The sequence below is a fragment of the Neovison vison genome, chromosome 5 (genome assembly GCF_020171115.1).
Source record: "Neovison vison isolate M4711 chromosome 5, ASM_NN_V1, whole genome shotgun sequence".
NCBI lineage: Eukaryota > Metazoa > Chordata > Mammalia > Carnivora > Mustelidae > Neogale > Neogale vison.
The window spans coordinates 140,484,059-140,507,202 of record NC_058095.1 but is presented as its reverse complement, the minus strand read 5'-3'; the positions used below and the strand labels follow the sequence as shown (position 1 = coordinate 140,507,202).

Sequence of the window (23,144 nt, the reverse complement as noted above, 5' to 3'; positions counted from 1 at the left end):
GTGTCTTAAATAATCTTCAGTTTAGCCATAGCTGAAATTGATTCCAAATCTGTAAATGCCCCCCTTAAAAATACTATATATCTGTCATTATCAAGCTAATTTCTTTAATTGAAGGAATTTAGAGAACTAAAAGACAATTTATCTATTCTTCCTTTTTTCCTACAAGAAAATTGTTTTAAAATCTATTAAAAATATATGTCTACCTTCAATTTTTTTCTGCATTCTTGTTTTAAGCAAGATAATTAATTTAGGATTAGAGTATGGGTGTCCTCTTCAGCCGCTTCAGTTTGAAACATCTTTTAATATTATTGATACTGGTGTAGCTACCTAAGGTTTTAACATTAACAAAGTATTGTTTGACAAACTTTTTGCATTTACTCATATTTTTCTTGAAGAAAAATTCTGACTTTCAAAGTTTTTCTTTTCTTTTTTTTTAAAGATTTTATTAATTAATTTATTTGATATATATATATAGAGAGATCATAAGTAGGCAGAGAGGCAGGCAGAGAGAGAGGGGGAAGCAGGCTCCCGCTGAGCAGAGAGCCCGATGCGGGGCTCGATCCCAGGACCCTGAGATCATGACCTGAGCCGAAGGTAGCAGCTTAACCCACTGAGCCACCCAGGCACCACAAAGTTTTTCTTTTAAAATGGACACCTCAAGGGGCACCTGGTGTCTCAGTTGATTACTCATCTGACTCTTAGTTTCATCTCAGGCCGAGATCTCAGATTGTGGGATCCAGTGTGTTGGGCTTTGCACTCTATGGGAAGTCTGCTTGAGATTCTTCCCTCTCTCTCTGCCCCTCTCCCTCTCTCTTTCTCGCAAATAAATAAATAAATCTTAAAAAAATAAAAAATAAAATGGACACTTCATAATGTCACCATAGAGACAGCAATGCTAACGTAACTTCTTCTACTTTAGGTAGGTTAGAAGGGGCAACAGAGTTATCCGTACTCAAGATTTTTTTTTCCCCAGAGCCTCACAAGGTTACAAAACAAACAAATTAAACACTGGAATTACTTGTATGTGATTTTTACTAAGGTAACTTATTTATTGTGGTTTGGATTTTAATAATATGACTTATTTTATGAACACATTAAAATAATTTAGCACATTAAAATAAATGGCTCCTATAATTAAAACAAAAATATTGTTTCTATATCCAATGTGTGAAGCATGCCCCCTAATTTCACTTATACCCACAATAATATTATCCCCTCCTTTCTTTTTGAGGGTTTAATTTAGAAAAGCGTGGTGATCTTAATGCTCTTCTTTTTCTATTATTATTATCATTATGTTATGCTAGACACAATACAATACACCATTGGTTTTTGATGTAGTGTTCCATGATCCATTGTTTGTGTATAACACCCAGTGCTCTATGCAACATGTGCCTTCCTTAATACCCTTCCTTAGGCCAACCCATCCTTCTCATTTCTAAAACCCTCAGTTTAGTTTCTATGTCCATAGTCTCTCATGGTTTGTCTCCCCTCCAGGATCCACCCCCCTTCATTTTTCCCTTCCTCCCCCTAATGTCCTCCATGCTATTCTTTATGTTCCACAAATAAGTGAAACCATATGATAATTGACTTCCTCTGCTTGACTTATTTCATTTAACATAATCTCCTCTAGTCCCATCCATGTCAATGCAAAACTTGGGTATTCGTCCTTTCTGATGGCTGAGTAATATTCCATTGTGTATATGGACCATATCTCGACTGTTTCCACAGTTTGGCTATTGTGGACATTTTTGCCAAGAAAATTGGGTACATATGGCCCTTCTTTTTACTACATCTGTATCTTTGGGGTAAATAACCAGTAGTTCAATTGCTAGGTCATAGGGTAGCTCTATTTTTAATATTCTTCTAATGCTCACTTTCTGTATGTACTCTAGCTCCATTATAAAATCATTTTAAGGGACACCTGGGTGGCGCAGTTGGTTGGACGACTGCCTTCAGCTCAGGACATGATCCTGGAGTCCCGGGATCGAGTCCCACATCAGGCTCCCAGCTCCATGGGGAGTCTGCTTCGCTCTCTGACCTTCTCCTCGCTCGTGCTCTCTCTCACTGTCTCTCTCTCTCAAATAAATAAAATAAAATCTTTAAAAAAATAAAAATAAAAATAAAATCATTTTAACAATGTTAATTTTACCTAATACATATATATTTAGATTTTTTTTAATTTATTTTAATCATCCTCTTATTAACACACCTAAGAATCAGAGTTAATCAACTCTCTAACATAACTGCATAGACGATTTTTATACTATGTACATAGAGTTCTTAGGGACTTTCAAAACCTCTATCATAATTTGCTTGAAAACACTTGCATCTCATTCTCTTTGTTTTGGGAAAAACAGAAAATCACATGCAGTTTGCTCCCTACTCTTGATTTTTTTTTTCACGTTGTTCTAGAACAAGCTGCCTCTTCTCTTTATATTAGCTGTCCCAATATAACTTAACTTATCTCAAGGCTCAGACTCTTCATTGTGTCTTTCTTCAAGGCTTTCAATTGCACTTAGAATCATCTTCATAAAATAGCTCTGTATGTGTACATTATATTTTTACTTAACTACCTCATGTGTGTACTTTGCCTCTTTACTAGCTTGTAAGGTATTTGGGAAAAGAAAGTTTATTCTTCTTCTAATTCCCCAATATATCCCCATGATGGACATCAGAGTGATAGAGTTAAATGAGGGATGCATTCTAATATTCCCTTAAAATTATGTGTACCTCTACTTTAAGTTATGTTGCTGTAAAGTTAATCACTCCTCAAAACTTTATTATGCAATTTTAAAATTTAGACAATACTGTTGGGAATGATCTGGTCTCACCTCATCAAAGTTTTAAGTAAAATAAAAGTTTTAAAACAATTATAGGTATTTCTTTGGTAAGTGATCGAGTATATGAGATTTTTAGGATAAATTATCACAAGATTCTTATTTATAAGTATTAAGAAATATTGAAATAGTATCTATAATTTGGCTAATAAATCAATATATAATTATGTATGTGTTTTGACATAATAATAAATACTGTTCACTAATAATTGTTAGTAGTACTTAATGATTATTTAACATTTTAGAAATTTTTTTAGTAATCAAATATGTCAGCTTTCCAGCTTATATTTTATTTTTATTTTTTTAAAGATTTTATTTATTTATTTGAAAGAGAGAGAGATCACAAGTAGGCAGAGAGGCATGCAGAGAGAGAGGGGGAAGCAGGCTCCCTGTGGGGTTTGATCCCAGGACCCTGAGACCATGACCTGAGCTGAAGGCAGAGGCTTAACCCAGTGAGCCACACAGGCATCCCCCAGCTTATATTTTAAAAAGCAATCAAAGCAATTAAAAATATATGAAAACATTAAATATAGACAAATATTTGAATACTTATTTAAGTTCTAATTTTTCATAAAGATGAATTATAATTACAAGTTAAATTACAAACTGAATAATTACAAGTTGAAAGATGAATTATAATTACAAGACTTATTTCTGTTAAACATGTCCTAGAATATACATATTGCATTGCACTTAATACAAACACTGCTACTAAGAACCCTCCAAAATATCTGCTCCTCCTTTAATAATGTAGAATTTTATTTTAAGAGGAAGTTTATGAAGGAGAGATTCCATTTTCAATCTTTGGTTTGTTTTGTCCACAAATTGTCTTCCTGTACCATATATATATTCATCTGTATCAGTAATATATTTTCCTTAAATTTTAGCATCCTCCTAATAAACACATGTGGATAAGGAAGTACTAAGGAAGGCATACCTCTTCCTGCAATGGCATTACTTGAAAAAATTGTCTCTAAATTGTCATTGATATGTTTTCCTTTCCTAACTAAAATATTGACTGTCTTCTGCCTGATGTGACTGAATTTGGTTATGAATTCAAATTAGTTGCTTTTTAGGCATTTCCTGAATCTGTAATAGTAAAGTGATGCAAAATTGTTTTGTTTACTCATATTCTCATGCTCCTTCCTGCATTTAGATAATAAACATGATCTATTCTCATGTAGCACTTTCTTGTGCTTTTAATCAAACCACAGTAGATAATTTATAAACTCTTTTTTAAAGAATTTTTTGTTTTTGATTTTTGGATGCTAAACAAGGATTGAATTATAAATCTGAAGTTAAGATGTAAAGTTTAATATAACAAGCAAAAAAAATAGCTCACATGATAAAGTTAGGAAATCTCTAAGAATACATCCCTTCTAATTAAGGGTAAACATTACAGGAGGCACCTGTGTGGCTCAGTCAGTTAGGCATCTGACTCTTGATCACATCTTGATCTCAGCATTGTGAGTTCAAGCCCTGCCCTGGCTCCACGCTGTCCATGGGGCCTACTTAAAAGAAGAAAAAGAAGAAGAAAAGAAAACAACAAATAACACAGTAACAAATGTATTCCCCTGTGATAGCAACAGTTGCTTTGTGTTTTAATCAAGCTGAAATTGGAATAGGATTGAGAAATGTGGAAATAATTGTGGAGTCTTCCCTATCTTCTCTGTAGTCCTTACTATTCAATCCTTTGGCTTTTGCAGAAAGTGTCTCCTTTTTTACCATCTGGCACTCAAGGCATTAACACAATAACAGATATTCACATCTCTATCTTATTTTGTACTACAGTAGGATGCTAAAAGGCTTTGGCTCCTTAAAGGTTGATCACGGAAATAACAAATGTATGCCTCCCTGCTTTACAAAATAGAAATTAAAAAGTAAGTTCACAGATAAAGGTTAGCCTGAATGACTCAGAAACAGTAATAAGGTTTTGGAAAAAAAAATAAAAGCTACACACACCATTTTAAAATCCACAAATGTTATGGAGAAATCTAAAGTCCATACTTATTTATATAATAAAGATTTTTTGTTGTTACCAAAGTTCTTGATTGCAAGACATTAAAGTTCACTGTGGCTATCTTAAGCAGAAATAGAATTTATTGGAACACCAGACTAAGAGAATCAGGCAAGTGAATTCGGCAGAAACCATGGAAACAAGGTAGGTTAAAGGAAGAAGAAAGAGAAACAACCTGGCCAACATACCACATTAACTTTAGGCCATCATTAATACTGTTTGCCCAAGTGAAAACCTAAGCATCCCTTTATCTTTTGCCTTACTTGGTTTGAGAAAGCATTGCCTGGACCTGTGTAGGTCATGTTTCTATCCTCTGGATAAGGCAGTAAGATTATTTACAGATCCCCATGGCCTCTGTCATGGAAATATAAAGTATGCACTGTAAAACAGTGCAGAGCAATGATGTATTATTAGAGAAAAATGAAAATTATATATTTAGAAAATGTCTAGAAATTATTTTCTTACTTATGTTTACATTCTAGTATGTTTACATAAAAACATTTCTGAAAATTCCTTAGACATTAGTCACTCTTTTAGTCACCTCTTGAGACAGACTGTGGAGGTGGGTATGATTTATCCTGGGTACATGTGCCCTGGATCACAAAGTGGATTCTAAAAAACACACCTTAAAGGAGGAATATAGTCAGTATTTGTAAGAGTGACTACAACACATTCTATCCTCATTTTTTTCTCACTTCCAGGACAGCAGATAGTCTCTTCTCTGTGACTCTGAAAATTTATTCATCTCAGCTCATTTCCAGAAACCAAATTTTTAATTTAAAGTGTATCTTGTTAGAATGAATAACTTAGTGAATGAATGAATGAATAAAAGAACGAACAAATGAATGAATGAATAAAAAGACTCTAAGGAATACTGTGCTAGGTGATCTTGTCTCTTGAAAGCTAGAGAATATTGAGCATTGCTTCTTGAGCAAAGTTTCGGAGTCTTTCAACTAAGGGCCTTAATCTACTTTGGTTCTCAAATAATTGTTTCTCAGTCATCCACCTGCATAAACACTTCTTGAATGACATTGTCCAGAATTCATTTTATTTCACTAATGCATAAGAACTATATCATTTTGGAAAATTGAAATATATAAGACAACAGAATTAAATTAATGCAAATTTTAATTCAAGTTACCCCTTTGCTTATTTTCCTTTTAGTTTATAAGGCAGAAATTCTGATTTAGAAACTAACATTGAAGAATAGATTTAAAAATAAGCTCCTTATGTTAGCCAGATACTGTTCTTAGTACCTCATTTATATTTCCTGTGACCAAGGTCAAATCACTTAACCTTGCAGAACCCGAAGGTTGCTGTAATCTGTTTTCCTAACCACCTCTTGAACACAATGTGTAGTACTAGTAAATGCTATTTGAGATAGAAATGCAGTAACATTGTTGCAGAGAGCACTGAAGGAAAATCAGAAGCCTTAACTCCACATGGGTGTTTATGTTTATGAGAGAAAAAAGAGGAACGGTGAATAACTAAAAGACGTCATTACAACTGCAGGGACATTTGTAAAATACAATAGTAATAATCTCCACCATAAAGTATACACAATTTCAAGATGTAAAACTCGAGTAAATCTAAAATGATTTGGTCAAACAAACATTGTCAGTGTATTCATCAGAGTTTCTGTAAAAAGGATATTTTGCTATATAATTACTATGTAAGTGTCAATCATTAGGTGGTTCACAAATAAGACTTCTAAAATATGTCAAAATTTATTACTATATGTACTATATGTTACTAGATCGTAATATTATAATTATTGTATCAATCTATATTAATGTTCACTGTTAAAATTCACTTTGAAACCATTGATATTTTGAATCATCTTTTTGCAACTTTATAATTTTGATTGGTAAAATGCTATTTAATGTGTACTTTCTACTTTTTTTTCTAGTTTTTAATTCAGTGTCAAATGTTTCTGTGTATTTACTTACTGACTAAATTTGCTCTACTGAAGACTTCTCATTCTTTATTATTGATTTCAGGTCACTAGTAATATTCTTATTTTTAATTTTTTTCAAAAGCTCTTGAATGACTTTATTATAATTATTAAATTATAAATTATATAAACATACACACATTAATACTTTGTATTTGGGAGTCACTTATTTGATTTAATTTATTTATACACAAATGCCTATTATGTATTCTATTATAGTCTTAAATACAGTTTGCTACTTAACCCAAATGTTCTTTCATTGTGTTTCAAAAAAGTAAACTTTATTTTTAATTATTTACTCTTCCAGATAAACTCACAATTAGTGTTTTTTTTCAGTTCCCCCCAAAATTCCATTATAATAATGGTTGAAAAATACTACAAACATAAAAATAACTTGAAAGAATTAGTTACATTACTGCTCACTACTTCTGATTCGAACCATTTATATCTTCTCAGATATTTAACTCTTGTTTTGCTTGGGTTTAAATTATTAAGTGTTATAAGAAATATTTCTTATAAGAATTGTATATTTTCTTTAATAATAGTGAATATTTATTTTTAAATATTATTTTACTAACATTTATTTAATAAATTTATTATTTAATAAATAATAAAATAAATAATATAATAAAAATAAAAATAAAATTATTTTACTAATATAATATAATACTAATATTATATCAGTAATTATTGATATTTTGCAAGAATGTTGATTTTATGTTAAAAATCTTAATTTATTATAATAAAATGTTTGTTACCCACACTATATGTGGTACAGTAAATAATTATGAAATATTTTCTTGCTAGTCTATTTCTCTCAATTAGCTATAGGAGTTAACAGTGGTATCCTATTCATATACCTGTTTTTAGAAATAATAAATTGTGGGTGACAGAAATAATTGTGCAGGGGGGATACCTGATTTAATCTCAGCAAGAAGATAGTCTTCAGGGAATATAAATTCAGTCATAGAAACTCTGATCAGTTGCTTCTGATGACTCCTAAAGCAGAAAGACCATAAAGTGTTAATAGATGGCATGGTTTTTAAAAAGCAGAATGACCTATTATAAGCAGAAAGTTTTCAGGGAATGCATATACACATCTTTTATCACTGTCATCCGATCAATTATTATTTTTAGGTGAATCCGTCAATGAGAACTTGGGTTTAAGAAAAATCCAATATAAATTACTTCTCATTCATATTTTACCTAATTCAACGTACTTAACAATGAACATTATAAACAGATATTTGCATAGGAAATATCAGTAACATATAAAGGCTTCCTTTCATACGGAACAAGGAAATTCATGTTTTTTTTGACAAATACAAAAAGTCAAGAACCAAAATCTGATTCTGTCCCCAAGGTTTAGCCACAGACAGTGTTGTATCCAGCCATTGTCACACCATCAGTGATGACCTCCACGTCAAAAACTCAAAAGCATCATCCTTATTGAAGGAATCTGAGCTCTCTATGATGGGAACTAGTATCCTGTTGTGCAAGTAGAATTGTAGCAATTTCCCCTAGACCTTTGCATAAATGTGTGGTAGAGCATATTGCAAACATTCTGGCTCGATACAGAAATGGTGAACATGAGGGAGTCACCTCCATCATGCCCCTGTGAATCATCTAGCTTCAGAAATATTCTGCCCTTTTACTCTGAAGCTTCAGGAGGAGCATGATCAGCATTTGAATTGTTAGAACTAAACTCTAAAAATGTCATTGCCAGAATATATTTCATGAAAGTTGTCTATCGTTTTAAACACTGAAAAAGAGAGCAGTGCTTGCTTTTTCCCCAGCTGTGCTAGTGAGTGTGTCCTTCATTCTAATTTTCATAACCAAATTTGCAGATGCTTAAATTTCACTGCTTCAAATATTTTCTTGAATATATTAAAGACTTTTAAATCTAAGTATTGTTCTCTCTTGAGCAAAGGTGGCTTCAAGTAGAATAATTTTCACATTTCATATTGTTGGCCTTCTCTTCTCTTCTAGTCTTTCCTCCCCAGAACCAAAGAATTTACCTGATTTCAGAATCTTTCCCCAATGCTGAAGTGATGCTTCACCTCCATGGAGAGTTACTGTGGAGTGACTGTGTCACCAGTGTTTGACCTTAGAGCATTGCTGCCACAGCCTTTGAATTTAAAATTCATTACTAAATGTCAGAAATTGCACTCAGCCCTGTGACAAGTTATTAGCTTTGACCCTTACCCCTACAGTTTATTTGATGCTTTGAGATTTGTCACAATTTCCTTTTTCTATCTTGTAGCGTCTCACAACTTTCTTGCCATCTGTAGGGTGGGAGCTCGTACTTAGTGATTCCCTTCAATCTGCAGTCATCTGTCATATATCTTAAAAAATTACATGTGTGAATTTTGTACAATATGCTTTATCTTAATTATTTTGTTTTTTTTTTTTACAGACTTAAAACTTATTATAATTTTTGCAATTATAAAAATATATACCTGGGATGCCTGGGTGGCTCAGTTCGTTAACATCTGCCTCTGGCTCAGGTCATGATCCTGGCATCCTGGGATAGAGTCCCTTATGGTGCTGTCTGCTCAGCAGGGAGCCTGTTTCTCCCTCTGCCTGCTGCTCCTGCTGCTTGTGCTCTTTCTGTCTCTCTGTCTCTGACGAACAAATGAAATCTTTAAAAAAATAAAAATAAAAATCTTTCTTAAAAAAGAAAAGAATGAAGGAGCAAGAAAGTTTCCCTGGCAAGGGTCAGGTGTGCCTGGGGCGCTCACAACTTTCTCCTAACAGTCAGCAGTTTATGAAGAATTGAGATGCTCCAGGAATAGCTCTCTTGAGTCACTTCCTAACCAGGCGTGGTTTGGGAGGATTGATAGTCATCCAAGTTTCAAATTTCAAAAGTCATTCTCTAAATCATTCAGGGACATCAGGATCCTTCTGAGCCATTAGTTTCATGCTTTTACTATAGTGTTCCAGGTGGTCCCAGGGCAGGAAAGGCCTGTCTTGGGTGTTTACAAACTTCCCCCTGCAGTCCTCAAAATACAGGCAGCTCAGGACAGCCCCTGGGATATTCGATGTCTGCATATGTCTCAGCGTTTGCTGATACTTCCAGCGCCAACGGAAGTGCGGGCAGGAGACAAAGTTCTGAAAGCTGAGCTGAGGGCCATCTTTGACAAAGGCAACGAGTTCTCAGGCACAGGTGGGGCAGGGGCTCCATGTGACACAGCAGGGAATTTCAAATCTCTGGGATCAGTCTACCTGCAGTAACTTGATCTTGTCAATAAACCAAATTTTTCCATGGTGCTTTTTCTTGTTTTGAAGGCAGTCTTCGGCAATTATAGGGCCTTCGCTAGCTTCAGCAGGTAGTATGGGGAGATCTTCCTCCATTCGTAGGGTGTTGTGACCTGATTCTGGCTGCCAGACTGACAGTAAAATACTTCTTTTAGTGGAATCATTGTGGTTCTGACCCTGGGAATCCCTATGCAGCTGCCTCTCCTCAGTTGCCTTGTCCCAGCCCTGCCCTTTGATGGGGCACGAGGACTCCTTCCTTCTAAAGGGCCTTTCTTTAGAAAAGCCAAAAACTGAGAGTGACCTCTAAGGCCGCCTCCATGGAGGCCCTCAATGCTTTTGTTTTGAAACTGATTAAGACCCCTTTGCCACATTTTATTTTTATTTTTAATCTCTCTTGAACACTTCTGTCAGATTGTAAAAAGGAAGAGGGAGGATTAAATACAGCTCACTCCTTCTTATGTTTACATCTTGCTTATAAGCTTCCAAATTCATACATTTAATCATAAATACTAAAATAAAAAGTATGTATCACCTTTAACTTTAGACTATTAAAGATTTACATTTGAGACTTAATTATTCTTTGAAATTTGAAGCTTAAGATTAGTTTCTTTGGAAGAAATAAAGCCAACTCTTTATTTGGCGGGGGGGTGGGGAGAATTGTGCTCCACTGAACAGCTAAAGTAAATAGTAATTTGGTTAGACCAGTAAAGATGATGGTGCAGCAAAGAAACAGAAGTGATACCCTCAGGAATGAAATAGGGTGTGATCGTGTGATAGTATGGGAATGTGGGTACTGGCCTCTGTGGGAGACTCAAGATATGGAGCCAGAGGACATTAGCGAAGGTGAGGAAAGTGATTGTGATGAAATATCCCAGAGGGAGTAATACTAGAGAGTAAATTTCATGTTGATAGAATTCTTAGAGGTGTTTCATAGCATTGAAGGTGTTTCATAGCATTGAAGGTACAACAGATAAAACATCAAAAGCTGACCTAAACTTAAAAGGAAGAATGACAATTCAACAAGGCATCGATTGTTCCATATAAGTATCATAAACAGAGATGGGGAAACAAACACTATTTGATCTCCTTTTTAGGAGTGTTTTTTCCCCCCCCAAAGAAACAAAACACTTTAGATGTCAATGTTTTGAACATTTTAATATAGCCTGTTCTAAGTAAATATTAATTTTACCATTTCCTCATTCCCTATAAGTGTATAACTAATGATAAGAGAGTTTTTAATATTTCAATAAAGGTTTTAAAAAGTCATGGAACAATTATAATTCTTCTCATTGAAGTTTCAGATAGCTTTGCTTGGTTTAAGCTCACACTATCAATTTGATAATCTCAAGTGAGGACTGTTCATATATTAAATGACACAAGAGGAACTACTCATTTATTTAATTCAGTTAAATAACTCAGAAATGCAGAAATAAAACAAATAAAAGCAAATAACAGCATTTCCCTTATATTTACTGTTAGTTATCATAGTGTTCATAGTTTTTTGCAGCCTGTCTTCAAATTAATTCTCTTTTTCTTTCTTAGAAGAACAGATCCATTTCTCTCACCTTATATTCATATTATATCAGATTACCAAGAAGGCTTAGGACTTGCCCTATATATATTTTTCATTTAATGCCCAGATTATTTTTCCCACATCTTTATTAAGCCACTATAGCATCATTTTCTCTGAGTTTTCTAGACTGCTTCCTCCTAATCAAATGATCTGTTATTCAGTTCTCCTTCCACAGGAATGATTTTCTATCTCTATTATGGCACATCGTGGAAAGTAAGTCATATATTAAGTCATATGCTGAGCTATTCTTATGCTCCTGTTCCTCTTCTCATTTACTGGTATTCCCCTAGTACATACCATAGTGGCAAAATTAATAATATATCAGTATATTTTGATTGTCCTTAAAATATTTAAAATTTTTTAAATTTTTTAAATTTTTAAATTTTAAAATTCTGGCTATGTTTTCAAACCACATACACATTTTAAACTTTTGGTCAGTACTGTCGCATCATAAGTTTATTGAAATGCAACATTTAGCTACTTTTATAGATTGGTGGGCCATTATTCAGCCTACCACAATATCAAATATACTATTTTTCACAGTCAATGAATTATTCTACTACTTTGCATTAAAACAATGTGAGTCGACATGGAAAACAATTGTTTTGATACTCTGTGAACTAGCAGATGAATCAGACTACCTTTAAAGAATTATGATTGATTATTCATTAATGTCTAGAAATAGACTGTGACTTTCTTATTCTGGTTAGAAAACCAACTAAAAAAATCTTTATCAAAACCCTATTATCTCTGTAACCTCCGTTGTCATTGAATAAAATGAATTGACTTAATCATCACTAGAAAATATACCGCATCTAAAATCTGAGTGAATATAGAGAGGCAAAAGAGTTATTTTTAAATGTTAATAGTTACATTTTGAGGAGCATGAAACTGAAGCAGATACATGGTATTAATTTTATATTCTTTGAAATAATATTGAATTTCTCCTCTTCAAATAAGCAACAGAGCCATTTCTCCATTCTGTTTTTGTTTGCTACAGATCAAAAACTTTCCATGTTGCTTTCTTTACTAGTACTTCTTTTGTTATTTTGAGATTGCCATCAACAGACAACAAATGTCTCAGTTTTTCAGATTTGGAAATCCATGCACCTAACCCAAAAGAATTGTTTCATATACCCTGTTTACATTGACAGTAATAACTTTTGCTCATTTCTGGGCTAATAGTGCTCATTGTCTAGGTTCTGTCGACAGCCACAGAGAAGGAACCCAGATGCCTCATGGTTCAGACTCTTACTCTCCATGCTGCTGCAAGAGTGCCAGTCTCAGCGAACCTTACTGTCCACAGGTCGGAAGTCCCTCTAGTACCTTCCTTCTGAGCATAACTTTTATTCTTTTCTTAGAAGAGTGGCAACCTGACTTTGCAGGCTGAAGGAAAGTATCTGAGGAAACAAATACTCCACGTACTATCTTCCCGATTTTTGTTCTAAATTTAATTATCACCTTTTTGGGTGCTGGTGCTTCCAAATCTTGATACTTTGAGAGACTCAAGTCATTTTTTCCCCAACATTACATCCCAACCTAAGTATTTAGTTTATAGTTTACTTCTAGTAATCAAGTGGCCCTCCCCTCTATCTATTATTTTCTTCAAAATTTTTTGAATTCTTTGGGGAAATGTTGAGTCTGTTTTCCTATTCTCTTTGTCTAGATGGGCTTTGACCAGTTTATTTCTTTACTTTTTTGCTATTAACTAACTGGTGCTTCCAGGGGAAAAGATTCACTCCACTACATTTAACCAGAAATTTAACTAGTACTTTTTTTTTTCATGTTACAAATATTTTATTTGATTTTTTATTGTGTCTCCATGTCTTATTCAAGCATTTGGGGAGAAAGTTATTACTCTCAACTCAGGCAAAGCCAAAAGGGATATAAAATAAAGGTCAGAGAAATTTCAAGGAATTCAAACACAAGTACAGCTGACCTTCAAATAAACTGTAAGCTATCACATTAATTCAGTAGTGAGGAGATGCATCAAGTAGCCAGAGGGATTCATGGACCTTTGAATCAGTCTTGGAGTTTTTCAGTTATGGGCAACAGCACATGTTGTGCGAGACAAATTATGTGTTTGTGTGGGTGTAGGTGTGCGGATGTATGTGAGTTTCCTGTTTTGAAAAAGAGATAAGAATGGGCTTTCAGAGTTTAATCAAATTGTCTTTTTCATGTAATTATTTTGAGGAATTGAAGGACTGCACACTATCAATTTCTGCGATCACTTGACCTTGTATGTCACCATCATTGTGTTTAGTTTTAGATTTTTAAGGACAAGAATACTTATCATTTTTTCCCTCTATTTTCATTTAATGAATTCTCTTTTCTCTGTTTTAAAAGCCATTTATCACCAAAAAAATTATTTGAAATTTGAAACCAAATGTTTAACCAATTCAGTGTTTTCTAACATAATTTTATAAATATTTTTAACATCATTTTGGTAAGAATTTATGTGGTCTACATATTCAACAAAATTTTTAGGACCAATTTTGAACAATATTTCTTTTATCAGTATCTGGTCCCTTTTTATTTTTTAATTGTTATTTTTTATTTTGTGCTTTAATATTTTAATTATTTTCATTATGAGTAAGTGGGAATATAGAGCACATCATTCTTTTTAAAACTTGAGCATCATTTATCAGCTTCTCCGATCTACTTCTACTTCTACAAATAATAAGTTTTATGGAAAAAATATTTATTTATATTTTTTATATGACATATATTTGTTATATGACTCTTCTGCCTTTAATATTTCAAAGCATTTGCATGCTGCAGACTATGACAAGTCTTGCAAGAATCTTATTAGAATCTAATTGTTGAACTTATTAGAACAATATAAGAGTATCACCTTAAATATTTATCTTCTTGTTCATATTCTTGTTCTCCTTCCCTCAATCCCTTCCCTCTTCTGTTAAAACTATCTTTTATATACTTCAGTTTGGGGAGTGCCCAATTACAGAAATGAATTCTTCTATTTATATGCCTTTATATTCCATTTTTTAAAAGCTCTTTACGATCTCTGGTAAAACCAAATGGTTTTTTCTAACACTAAGATTTATGTGGTATCACTGTACCAGACAAATGGACATGAGCTAATCCTATCCTAACACATGTTTTTCCTATTTTGTGATTGAGGTTATAAGCAAATTGAAATGTGAGTCACTTATTCTGTAATGTCTCTTATATATCTAAATCATTATAATCATTAATAAATAAATTACCTTCCAAAATAAAAAAAAAATGTTACTAAGAAGAAACTAGAGATGATATGTTTCAATGCTTTCATTTAACACTGTGAAAAGAGACCCAGAGAACTTAATATACTACCTAAAGCCATCTTAAGACTAATAACTAAATTTCCTATGTCCAAAAGTGAGTGTGCTGGTTTTCCCTCAATGCTATTGTACTATTGCTATATTTTGTGTTCACATCATTCACAACCAAGACATCTTGGTCACTATTGTTAATGTATAGCTTTAAAAATATATTTTTTAATTTGTTAATTAATCTTAAACCCATCCAGAGATTAATAGATTGAATTATTCAAATTTTTAAAATTACAAAGTGAACATAACATTGACTTTTCTATATCAAGGGTATTTACTACAAATTTAATGTTTGAACCACTAGCTTTAAGTTCCAAATTGCCAAGGTAAAACACATGCTTGAATTAGAAGATACTGCAAGGTGATCATAGAAACTATATTGAAATTGAAGGGTGTGGCAGAAATCTGTTTGCCTGCACATGGAAAAAGAGTTTTATAGTGGAAATTATCCCTTTTATGAATATTACTAAAATTTTAGAAGAGATCATTTTCAAAAACATAACTAGCTAAATAAATCTATTTCATACTTAGAATGTGAAATTCTATATAACAAGAGGGAAAATATATTCATCTGTTAAGAAAATCTTCTATTTAATTGTGGGGCGCCTGGGTGGGTCAGTGGGTTAAAGCCTCTGCCTTCAGCTCGGGTCATGATCCCAGGGTCCTGGGATCGAGCCCCACATTGGGCTCTCTGCTCGGCTGGGAGCTTGTTTCCTCCTCTTTCTCTGCCTGCCTCTCTGCCTACTTGTGATCTCTGTCTGTCAAATAAATAAAATAAAAAATCTTAAAAAAAAAATAGAAAATCTTCTATTTAATTGTAAATATTCCATAAATAAATTTCATCTCTTAGAAATAATCTTATTACATTTAGTTTCATATTTTATATTAAAAACAGCAATATTATGATATTAAAAATAGACACATTTGTAAGTTGTATTTTTAGTCATATTTTTTGTGTTATAGTTCTTTAATATTTTAATATTTTTATCTATTTATTTTGGAGAGAGAGCACAGTGGGAAGGGGCAGAGGGAGAAGGAGAGAGACTCCCAAGCAGATTCCCCCCTGAGCTTATAGTCTGTCCTGCTGCTGTTCCATCTCAGACCTTGAGATTATGACCTGAGCTAAAATCAAGAGTTGGACACTTAACCAGCTGAGCCATCCAGGTGCCCCTTATTCAGCAGCTAAAATTTAACTTTTATTTTTAAATAATATATAATTCAAATCCATATCTATTGGTACAAAATTTTCAATGAAATATATTTTAAAACATGAGGATAAATCAACTTTAAAGGAAATAGATAATCAAAAAATAATAAGATTATATTTTTATCTTATAAATCACTGGGAATTTCACATTTACAGAAAAGAAAGCTACTTCTAAAATATAGACATCTATTTACCTCCAGGCATCCAGTGTAACAAAATGAATCTATTTCCATTTTTTCTGTCACAGGAAAAAAATAGCCAACCAACCATGGAGAACATGTTTTGGAAGAATTTGATTTGTGGGCTCTTTCACATTGATAATGTATATGAGGCTTTATTCAATTTTATCTTGACTTTATTTGGAAAACAATACCCAAAACATGTATGTTGTGATTGAAATACTACATTATGTGTTGTCACTTAGATTTGTAATAGTCTAACAACTTGTTTTACAGATGCATAAAAGACTTAAATGTCCTGTCTTTTTAAAAAAGATTTATAAACTGTTAAATTATTACACTGTGAATTATTTACAGTAGTAATTTGATTAAGTTGGAGTATAGATAAAACATGTTAATATGAGGTTGAGGTTTGACATAATTCATTTTAGCCTTAATTACTTTGTTTCTACCTATCGTCATAGTGCACATTTCTCATCTTCCCAAATGAATCAAGAATAATGAAGTCACTGCTTATGAAAACGTTGTAAATAAATAACTTCAATTACTTGAGAAGAAATTTATTACTAGGGAACACAAAGTACCATATGAAAATTTGCAGAAAATGAACAACTGAAATTGCCATTAAAATCTTTTTTGCATGTATCACACACAAATTTACATAGAAAGAAGAATCTGTTATAATCTTTCTAAGGTATATAGTACTTTACATTTATTTTATATATTTAATATGAACTCTTAAAAAGAATGCAATTCCATTTTTGTTTTCAAGCTATGAATAATTTTATAATTATTTATTAATAGCTATACTGTGCGAGTCTATATGTGGGGGGAATGGGGAGGTAGATAAAGCAGGGGAAGAACAAGGTACTGTCATTTCATTTTAAGCTAAATCTGAAAAGTCACATAGGTTTTATGACTTGTGTTTTTTGAGTTAAAAATGATCTTCATAAATTGGGGAGAACCTATTACAGCTATCTAATCTCTGCCATCTTTCTTCATTTTGGTTACTGACAAAAGAATCCAAGACAAAGAAGCAATGGAGCAGGAAAGGGTAAGAGGCATGCTAAGACACATGCTTAGAACAGTTAAATCATTATTAGCATTTCTATGAACAAAAATAATTCTTAAAATAGTGCAAGTGAATATTACTGGTTTAAATGAGATGCTTTATTTCAAACCTTCAGAGAAATTAGCAATAGGTGTAGAAACAGGTTCCTATAAGTGGGGACTTCCCATGTAATGTCACTGTCAATAAGTCTCATCACAAAAAAGCAAATGTAAGAGTAATGCTGAACAGTGTTTGTTTTTATTTTACCTATTAAATTCTAGAATTTCTTAAATTACTAGTAGAAAAAATAGAATTAAAGGAAAATGCTAATAATACTTGCTAAAGGTACAAAACTAATGAAGAAATAAATGATAGATAGATAGATAGATAGAGTGCACATTTGCAGAAATTGAAAAATAAACGTTAGCACAGTCATTTCCAAATTTGAAAGATAAACCAGATTACAAAGTAAAGATAATGACCTAAATATAATTATATATAAGGTTTGTACCCTAAAACAATAAAAACAACTATTTTCAAGCATTCAGAAAATACATACAAATGCTACCAAACATTAAGCCACTATAAAAATAACTAAATTTTAGAAACCAAAATATTAAGTGCCACATTCTCATAAAAGAACACTAAATGCAGAAATGAAAAACAAAATTTTGAATAAAATAAACCTGATTACTTGGAAATAAATAGATATAGATACATTTGAATATATATTTATTGTATACTCATGAATAGATAGATCTATTTCTTTATCATTTTAAGATAAGATGAAACCAACACTTCTTTGATATCAATTTGGGATTGAAATATTAAAATCAAGACTACACAATGGAATTGTTAGGCTTAAAACTAGGTTATAAAACTAGGGAGACAAATAAAGAGAGCCTTACCTTCAGTCTTGCTTTCAACATTAATGAAGTCAGAACTGTGGCCAAAGAATGTTTAAGTCAAACAGAGATAGAGGTAGTTTTTCTGAGCTAAGGACAAGCAATTGGAGTTCAGTTTTCAAAAGCAGTTGTAATTTGCAAATTATATTACTGGAAAATAGGAACCTATCCCAAAATTTGGCCCCAGATGTCTTCATGAGAATTTCCTGTATGTTTTTGACTAAGAGTTGGTCTGAGCAGATGAAAGATGAGAAATTTAAGGTCTTGATGGGTAAACCAATGTGATGTTTAAAGCAAAATGGAAATATCAGTAGTTATGCATTCCTTCAACATACTGGAGTTCTGTCTATCCTGAGTTGGAACATCACTGAGCACCTTAGGCATTCATTTTTTACTCCAGAAATCCTGTTTCAGTAGTAAGGGCCATGCTCTAAAATCTGGAAATATCCTAACACTAAGGGAAAATTCTAACCAGACCCAATCTAATCAATTATGGCTAAGCAGGAAGACAGTGTCTGGTTTTATCATGCTGGGCACACTAATCATCCTCTATTCAGTTCAGTACAGCTTAAACCATCTCCATAGAAACAGCAGGAAGATATTTTGAAAGGAAGACATAGTGTAATCAACACATAGTAAAAATGTGGGTACTATCCGATGACCTGTATTTCACCTGAGGGCACTTTTTTTTTTTTGGTCCAAAAAACTCCTAATCAGAAAAATATATTAATTTTTAAATTTATTCAAAAACTTGGGATATTTGACCTTATTTAAGCTTCAAACCATTCAGTTTCATAGATTTCAATCTAACAATCGGCTGCCACATTTAGTAATACAATTGAACCGGTTGAATACATTTTGATTTCTACCTTTCTAATATGACAATGTTATTTAGATTTATTTATTTAATCAGTCATGCATTATTCTAAGTTATAGATGAGTTCTAAAGTATTAAAATAAGAAATATCACCTTATAAGCAGAACTTGGAAATTACTATGATCAAGGTCTTTAGGAGTGAGGAATATTAAAAATCTGGGGATATAATCAGGGATTACACATAAGCTACTGGATATTGGAAATTGAAGTAGTAAAAATCCTGCTAGTCAGAGACTAAAATTTGGATTCACTACTCTCCATCATTAAATGTTCCTATAGAAAATCTATCATATATGAAATCTCCACAGTATAATAATGATTATAAAAACACTGAGCCAAAAGATTTAAATAATGGGGACGCCTGGGTGGCTCAGTTGGTTGAGCAGCTGCCTTCGGCTCAGGTCATGATCCTAGCGTCCTGGGATCAAGTCCCACATCGGGCTCCTTGCTCAGCGGGGAGCCTGCTTCTCCCTCTGCCTCTGCCTGCCATTCTGTCTGCCTGTGCTCGCTCTCTCATAAATAGATAAAATCTTAAAAAAAAAAAAAAAAGATTTAAATAATGTATTTAAATTGGTGATATAAAAAATACTTAAGTCCAGAGGCACCTGGGTGGCTCAGTGTGTTAAAGCCTCTGCCTTCGGCTCAGGTCATGATCTCAGGGTCGTGGGATCTAGCCCCGCATCCAGCTCTCTGCTCAGTGGGGAGCCTGCTTCCCTCCTCTCTCTGTCTGCCTCTCTGCCTACTTGTGATTTCTCTCTGTCAAATAAATAAATAAATTCTTAAAAAAAAAAAACTTAAGTCCAGTATTTTGATAAATGTCATATTTTGTAATTAAATTGAAACTATTCCTAATGCTTGTTTTTTTTTAAATTCAAGAAAAATTAACTTACAGAACTACATTAGTTTCAGGTGTGTAATATAATGATTCAACAATTCAAACGTTACTTAGTGTTCATCATGATAAATGTACTCTTAATCCCCTTCACCCATTTCACAACCTCCGATCTGGCAACCACCTGTTTGGTCTCTGTATTTAAGAGTTTTAAGAGTTTTTTCCTTACCTCTTCTTTCTCTTCATTTCTTCATTTGGTTTGTTTCTTAAATTCCGCTTAAGAGTGAAACCATATGGCATTTGTCTTTCTCTGACTGACTAATTTCACTAAGCATTGTACCTTAATGTTTGTTTATGTTTTTTGCTTCTGTATTCTAGAACATACAGTGATTCAAATTAATGATCTATCTTCAAGAGAATAATGTCTAATCTCAAATAACAAAACTTAAATGTAAAAATTTATATAAGAAAATGATCACATTAAATTTTGTTTGTTAAGTAGATTCCATTATTAGTATAATCATGAGCGTACAAAAAAAAATCATGAGCTTACAAAACAAAAAGTAAATGATCTATTTGCAACAACACACACACATAATGTCCTTCCTTGCAATATCCCCTTTATCTCCTAAGAGTTTACATATTGTTTATGTACTTTTCTTTGCTTTAATGAACATGGACTCTAATAATTCCTTGGCTGTTTTCATCATAGATTCCTATTTTATATTTACCATACTTTTCATCTACTTTTATTTATTTATAATGGTGATCTTCATTGATAGAGGAGTTTTTTAAATCTCTGAAGTTACTAAGGTTATTCTTTATTGCTTCTTGATGGTGAAACCGATACCATCTGTGTCAGGCAGGAAATTAGACATGTGTTTGATGGCTATAAATGAACAACTAGGAATATTCCAATGTTTAGTAAAAGTTTATTAATTAAGTTAATATGGTTGTGTTCCAGTACATATGGACACTGAAATTTGAATTTCATATAATATTCACTTTGCACAAAAAGAATTATTCTTCTTTTGACTTTTTCATCTATTCAAAAATTTAAAAGAAATATATTTAGCTCAGAACTTGTGCAAACAGTCAGCAGGCTGGAAGTTACACTCTGCATTTTGGCAAGCCATGGTATAGACAGGCTATCATTTTATATTTGGGACATCAGGGAATGCTTTTGAACTTAAGAAATACTCAACTAAGACATTCCTGGTGAGAGAGAATGTCTCACATTCTTTTGAGAGAATGGGGACTTAAAAATTAATTATTGATTAAGTGAATAGAGGTGGGGGAAAGAGAAATGATTGTTTCAGAATGAAGGATTTGCTATTTAAAAATCTACAACAAAAATGGACCATGAAGTTTTGGAGAGAACAAAGTGCATTTAGTGAGGCTGGCTTGAAGATCATGAAATGTAGAAAAGAAAGTAGTGATATTGAGAGACTTACTTGAAAACTTTCACCTGAGGTCTCCTCCTTTGCAGAAATGAGTAATAATATTCTTCTTTTAGAATAGTTTAGTTAGTTAAATGAGATTATTGATACAGAACTGCTACATGGGAAGAAATCTTACTTTTATTCTCTATATTCTTTTAGCTTATTTTCCAAGATGTGCCTAATTAAATCTTTCATTTTGACTTTATAAAATTTAATTATTTATCTTGGTAATCAATGTTTTCAAATTAATGTGGTTAAACTCCAAACATACTATTTTATCAGATTGGCCAGTTTGAGTCCATCATGAAGTTTGTTACATAGTTTTTACAAATTTATGAAAGATGTCAATATTATTATTATAGTTTAGGTAAGCTGAATTAAAACCTTGTGTTATATTGTTTTGTTCTGCTTTGTTTTTGGTTGGTAAGGACAAGCAGAGATTTAAATATTGCTGTTTATACTGTATTCTTAAATTAGTTCTCTTTTTCCATTAATTTACTTAAATATTTACTGATGGTATAATCACATGCAGCAATTATCTCTATATTATAACTTCAAAAGGTAGGAACTACTTTTCCTTTAAGAACAAATCCAAAGTACAGGTAGCTGCCTTAACAAGAGAGACACAATTCTTCACTGCCCTTCAAGTAATCAAGAATGGATTATTTATTCCACTGTTAGATAGATGGCCAATTGAATGCATGTCACCTCCTCCTTTCCTACTACATGCACTTAGTGCCCAGCACACAGCTCAGTGACCTATCAGCTATATTCTTCTTTAATGTTATGTTTGACCTCTACATATTTAATACTATTCAGGGTGTTCTCATTAAGATCAATTTGTCACATGGACAGTGAAATTAAATGAAAAATCTGTCCACTCAGTATAAGGAGAAATGCTTTTAGAAAAGTTTCACTTTTTAAATGAGATTTAATTCATTAGATCTGAAGCAATGTTGTTAATGGATTCAGTTAGGACATATTGCCCTATGCATTTTGATTGTCATCAAAACTGTCTAGCATTCTCTCTTGGCTTCATTCCATTGACATGTGTGACCTTTGGAATATCATGGAAGGAAGCTTCAGGTCACTCATTTATAGAATGGCAACATAAAGAACTATAGACCTCACATAAATTCAACATTAATAATTATCAAATTTTTGTAAAATGTTAGGTAATACCATTTAGCCTTGAGATTAGTGTTCTATACCTCCCAGCAATATGCAAATTATCCTTGTGACCTTAAATCATTACTACAAACCAGTGGAGGGAGTCTATGAGTCAGAGAAATAGATTTTAAAACTTATTTTCCCTTATGTAGCAAGAAAAAGAATTATTAAATAAAAATCATTAGAAAGCAAATCAAGGTTAATAAAATTTTGAAACATTTCTAATATAATCAGCACCTCAACAAATATGGATTGCATACTAATACAAAGTTCTATGCTATTTCAGGGGAAAAATGGGATATTTTTCATATGAAAGTAAGTGATCTATAATTGTCAAATTATTTTTAGTATTATTAACAACTAAGGTAAACAAATTGTGTCAAAGTCATCTGAAAAAAATATGGTAATAATATATTTTATATTTTAACATTGTTAATCTTAATAGAAAGCTTTTTAAAAAGTAAAATTTCTATGGGGTGAAGAAATACTCTTAAGAATAATGACTTCCAT

At 32.5% G+C, this 23,144-nt stretch overlaps 1 pseudogene; it reads right to left on the bottom strand.

Annotated features, from left to right (window-relative positions):
• Positions 1-9,651: 9,651 nt before the first annotated feature.
• LOC122907478 lies at positions 9,652-10,230 on the bottom strand (annotated as a pseudogene).
• Positions 10,231-23,144: the final 12,914 nt, after the last annotated feature.